The 6,214-nt window shown below is 37.6% G+C and overlaps 1 protein-coding gene across 2 annotated transcripts in view; it reads right to left on the bottom strand.

Moving 5' to 3' along the window:
* The window catches only part of WDR81 (WD repeat domain 81), a 143,441-nt gene extending 138,351 nt beyond the window's left edge, over nt 1-5,090 (bottom strand). For both annotated transcript variants that reach the window (XM_053706227.1, XM_053706225.1), the window contains exon 1: nt 4,999-5,090. The gene's annotated coding sequence lies outside the window, so the exon portion shown is untranslated. The remainder of the gene's footprint in view (nt 1-4,998) is intronic.
* Nucleotides 5,091-6,214: the final 1,124 nt, after the last annotated feature.

Genomic DNA, 6,214 nt, shown 5'->3' on the forward strand with positions numbered 1-6,214 from the left:
ATGGATTTATCCACCAATCAGCAAGGACAACCCAAGTTGTTCACCAAAAATGGGCCGGCATCTAAACTTACATTCTTGCATTTCAAATAAAGATACCAAGAGAATGAAGAAAATTTGATAATAGGAGTAAATTAGAAAGTTGCTTAAAATTTCATGCTCAATCTGAATCCCCAAAGAAAAATTTTGGGTACAGTGTCCCTTTAACTTTAAAATTTAAATTAACATTAAAAGTATTTTTTTCTATGTAGCAGCTAAAAATGTCATTGTTAAACAGTTTTTTTATTTTTTGAAAAATAGATGCACCTGCACTGAGAACAAAAAAAAAGTGTTTATGCTTGTGAGGCATGTTACTGTTCAACAATTTTATTTATGATATATATAGATATATATATATATATATATATATATATATACACACACACACACACACACACACACAACACACAGAGAAAACCCAGCACTCACTTACAAGCTCTCAGCTAAGATTTAAAAGCAAAAATGGAAAGGTTAGTCACCGTATCTGGCCAAATGCTTTTAAATCTTAGCTGAGAGCTTGCAAGTGAGTGCTGGGTTTTCTCTGTGTGTTGTATTAATTTGCTTTGTAATTTTCCCTATGGTTCTTGCACCCAGACCTGTCTGGGGTTAACTGCTTGTGGCTCTGGGGACAGCACAGCTTCCTGTGAGTGCCAGTGGCACCCAGGGCTGAGCATGTTGCAGGGTCATGGGATGTGTACCCGGTCCGGTATGAGAGTGCAGTTCCCTTCCGTGTTTTGTATATGTCTAGGGTGATTACATATTCCTGTGCACCCTTCCCTTGTTTTCAGTTTGTTTGGATTTGAAAGCTTGCATTGTGTGGCTGTTTTAGGGTCTCAGGTATTGGAAAGGACCTTGATGTGGTACCTGAGCTTGTCCCATTTGGCCAGATGCGGTGACTAACCTTTCCAGTTTTGCTTTTAAATCTTAGCTGAGAGCTTGTAAGTGAGTGCTGGGTTTTCTCTGTGTGTTGTATTAGTTTGTTTTGTAATTTTCCCTATGGTTCTTGCACCCAGACCTGTCTGGGGTTAACTGCTTGTGGCTCTGGGGACAGCACAGCTTCCTGTGAGTGCCAGTGGCACCCAGGGCTGAGCATGTTGCAGGGTCATGGGATGTGTACCCGGTCCGGTATGAGAGTGCAGTTCCCTTCCGTGTTTTGTATAATATATATACATACACACACTACTTTTAGTAAATGCAAAACATTTAAAGGGATATTGAATCCAATTTTTTTCTTTCATGACTCAGACAGAGCATGTAATTTTAAGTAACTTTATAACTGAATCCTATTATCAAATTTTCTTTATTCTCTTGCTATCTTTATTTGAAAAGGCAGGAATGTATGGTTAGTAGCCGGCACATTTTTGGATCAGAACCTGGGTTGTGTTTGCTGATTGGTAGCTATATTTAGTCACTAATCAGCAAGCGCTTCCCAGGTTCTTAACCAAAAATGGGCCGGCTCTTAAACTTACATTCGTGCTTTTGCAAATAAAGATACCAAGAGAATTGAAATTGATAATAGGAATATATGAGAAAGTTGCTTAAAATTGCATGCTCTGTCTGAATCATGAAAGAAAAGACGTGGTTTAGTATCCCTTTAAGCAACTTTCTCATTTACTCGTATTATCAATTTTTCTTTGTATCTTTATTTGAAAAAGAAGGAATGTAAGCTTACGAGCCGGCCCATTATTGGTTCTGCACCCTGGATAGCGATTGCTGATTGGTGGGTACATTTAGCCACCAATCAGCAAGTTGTACCCAGGGGCTAAATCAAAAGTGTGCCATCTCGTAAGCTTACATTCCTGCTTTTCCAAATAAAGATACTAAGAGAAAAAAGAAAAAATGATAACAGGAGAAAATTAGAAAGTTGCTTAAAAATTGTATGCTGTAACTGAATCGTGAAAGAAGAAAATTGGGTTCAGTATCCCTTTAACAGTTTTGTCATTCATTGGAATTACAGTAATACAATGGACTATCACATCCCTTTGACCCTTTATATGCACACATACTGCACATTTGAGTCACATGCAGATAAATCATACTTTTGTTATTTGAAATGGATAACTTTGTTTGTATTTCCACTAGCCATAGCACTAATTTGTAGGGATGCGCGTTCAGATCTTTAGTGAGGATTCAAATGCTGAAGAAAGCAGCAGCTCATGCCCTTCGGATATTTTCATAGCCGTATTTATTCTTGTAAAAGATCCCCATTAAGATCTGGATTTGCGCAAGCCGCTGCTTACTTCTGCATTTGGATCCTCACGAAAGATCCAAATGTGCATCAATACTTATTTGTATCACTTTGTCACACTAACTGAATATAGTACAACATGTGCTGTGGAGATAATAGAAATAGCAGCAAAATCTACTCAGGTACCTTATTTTAATATATAAAAATAATCACTGACCAATAGCTGCTATAATGAAGCATTAAAAAGGCTGATTTAGCCGTAACAACAATAGTAAGATAAGCACCATGTACACAGCATATTGAACAATCAAGAGTCACAGCACCAAAACAAGGCTAAACCATTAAAAAAATAGTAACAATTTGCATTTCAGTAGTATTCTGAGGACTTTAGAGTACATTAAACTGCTGGGTACAACTACAGTAGTGAATGTGACTCATCTGTGAATGTGGAGCGTTTCTGTCACAGTGTGTAATAGACACTACTATAAAGAATAATATGCAGAGATACTGATAGCAAATCCAGTATGAAACCTTTTGAAAACTTACTTAGTAGCTCCTAATTTAGCACTGATGATAAGATTAGGTTGGGACACCCACTGAAAGGGGCTGAGAGCAGACCTTCCCCTGCATATGAATATACTAGGGATGCAGGTGGGAAAGCTCCAACAAATGGACATAGTCACTTGTACAGTAGGGCATAATCTGCAGTGAAACTGGAGCTCTATAAGGGAGAGCGTGGTTATAGCCAGACAACAATACGAGGTGGACATGTGTTTTGTTTTTGGGTGTAGTTATCCGTGCGATGAGCGTGGCTGAACCTGATCGTCTCTCATTGTATCTCCGCCTAGTTCCTGGTTCGGGTCTCACACTGACCCGTCAGATTATATGTCCGGAGCCCCAAATGGAGTCTGCCTGTCACCTATCACCAGGACCACTGGACTTAGCTACAACCTTACGTGCAAGGTGGTTATAGAAAGTTACTGTGCTTTTTTTGTATACACTGTCTGGTGGGTGCTAATTTGTACCAACTGTGTGCGAGCTTGGGGCTTATGCTTATAAAGTGTGCACGCATATTTGCCTCAGGCGAATAGAATGTCTACGCACAAGAGGTTGATGTATGAGCACTGTATATAAGGCTTAAAGATATTCACTGTGTGTGCTTAGGGCTGTGTCTGATAATATCAAGTCTTTATAAACATGTTACTTATCCTCCTTTGATATTTGTATTCACCATTCAGAACTTTGGTTTCCTTCTCTGCTGGTTTCAAATATCATCATGTAATGGTACTTATGTGTGTGCTCTGTGTACCATGCCAGTGCTGTGCTGCTCACCTTATGCTAAGGATATACATGTAACTCAATAGAACAGGGGAGGGCTGTACATTTTTAGCCATTTTGGTCCTCTTTGGGCCGAAATTGGAATTTCACATTTTCGGCAGCCCAAATTTTGGTGCATCGCTAGTATTATTCTTTATTTAGTTCTGTGTAACAGAATCAGATTTAACCGTTTTTGTTTTGTTACCAATTATCAAAATAAAGTATAGTCCTAGAAAACTATTATTATATGCGAAACAGTAAGTCAAGTAATGAACTCAATCAGCAGCTGTAGGCTGGCATCAAATTTAAAATATGCTACACAATAATTTTGCAGAAAATAAAAAGGCAAAAAAAACGAAAACCGAAATAACAAAAAAATGCTATTTTCGGCCGAAATTTTCTGCGGACGAAATTTCGGTGCATCCCTATACCCATTATACAAACAGAAGCAATCTGAAGCTTGTATACATCAGTATACATCTAAAACTTTGGGGCTTGGTTAGGAGTCTAAAAATCAGCACAATGCTATCTAAAAAATAAGCAAAACTATACATGTTTACAAAAACACTCCCAGAAGAGCTATATAAATGGCTTATCTACAAAACATTTAAAAGAAAAATCTAGTCTACAATGTCCCTTTAAGCTCCAAGTTGATGAAGATGCACAGCTTTACAAACCAGCACCTGTAAGTGGTTTTATTAAAGGGACAAGAACCCCAAAAAATTATTTCAGGACTCAGATAGATAATATAATTTTAAACAACATTGCAATTGGCTTCTATTATTTAATTTGCTTCATTCTTCAGATATCATTTGTTGAAGAAATAGCATTGACACGAGGCATCTATGTGCAGCCACCAATCAGCAGCAACTGAGCCTATTTAGATATGCTTTTCAGCAAAGGATATCAAGAGAACGAATCATATTAGATAATAGACGTAAATAAAAAGAGTTGTTTAAAATGGCATGCTCTTTCTAAATCATGAAAGAAAAAAATTTGGGTTCCATGTCCCTTTAAAAAAATCTACAGACACAGGAGAAAAAAAACAATAGTACACTGAGTAGTAGTAAACCTGCTACTGCAGTTGTGTCAAGCAGCAGTTTACTGCCCCTTTAAGATATGTGCAAAATTAATTAACTAAAAATTATTGAATGTTTAAAAGCAGCATTATTTCTAAACTATCCTGGGTTATTGCCCTGGGATGTCCTACATTAAAGCATCACACAAAAGTAAATACACGTAATTTATTTTTTCAGAAACTATGTTGCACATAAGCTTGCAATTACACAGTGCAGTCTGCTATCACTTTCACTTGAACTCAGTACAAAAACAAATGCATGATATAACATCATTTATGTATATTTTGTTCTGTTGTTTTTTAGCATTCTGTTAAGGAGTATTAACTAAATCAGACTCGTCTTTAAACACGACTAACTCTTTCCAGACAATCTGTTTACCTCCTCTTATCCAAATGCAGCAGCAGCCTCGGATATGCAAGTACGAACAAGGCAGCCTGGTCCCAGCCATGTTAGGTCAGCTGACAGCAGTCATATGACTGGGGAACTGTCAGGAACCATGTGGTTGGTAATGTTCAGCCCCCCCTAAGCTCAACAGACATCGTAGCTCCGCCTCCTGAGATCTCTGAGCTCGGCGTCAGATTATTCTGTTTGTTGCACGTTATTTGTGCGGTTTAGGTGGAGCGGCTGTTTATTTTTTATCTCATCTTGCAATGTAACTGTGCTAGTTTACGTCCTATTTAGTACTTAGTGCCTGATATTAACAGCAGAAATCTGTTATTGCTATGATCAGTGGGCACATTTATAACTGGCAAATATCCCTATATTTTTTTTCTATGCTATGGTGGGAGGTTATGGGTATTTGTGGAAATATAACTTATATAGTTACAGTCGGGGAAACATTTACAAACAAAACATTTATGGACGTGCTCGATTACATCATATGTGTAGTATTAAATACAAAACACAGATTCTACTTGTTAAATCATGTAATTGACACCTTGACCGTAAATGTAAAACTTGGTGTAAGAATCTCCATACCCTCTAACAAATTATTTAATTTATGGGCCACTGTTGATGTTTTCTATACAATGTTTCTTAATACAGTGTTGCATCTTGAAGAAACTAAACAGAGAGCTTCTAAAATGAAAACAGCACTGTCCTTAGGGCACATATTGACATACTGAATTCAATCTCTTTTCTATTAACCCTTGCAATGCCATCAGTTATAAACTATTAACCCTATTGCTGTAGACAATAAAGGGTTGACTAAATACTTCTAAATTTCGTGATCAGCTACCTTTCACCTTATTGTGAGACTTATCTTTTCAGGATTGCTTTAATTATTTATTCACTAGCTGTGACCAGGGATAGGCACAGACAAAGGCTGTGGCGGACATTTTCCAAAATACAGACCTTAGTGAAGGACACCAAGGTACATTTGAAATTAAAAACATTATTTTATAGTGCTGGGTGTTATTATACTGATGCAGATACCACTGATCCTATAACCAGCTCTGGCTATACCCATGTGCCAGTGTCACTACTGTGTCATTATATAGTGTTCGGTGTTATTATACTGATGCAGATACCACTGATCCTATAACCAGCCCTCCTCTGGCTATACCCATGAGCCAGTGTCACTACTGTGTCATTA

Source organism: Bombina bombina, chromosome 3, assembly GCF_027579735.1.
Source record: "Bombina bombina isolate aBomBom1 chromosome 3, aBomBom1.pri, whole genome shotgun sequence".
In the NCBI taxonomy this organism is placed as follows: domain Eukaryota; kingdom Metazoa; phylum Chordata; class Amphibia; order Anura; family Bombinatoridae; genus Bombina; species Bombina bombina.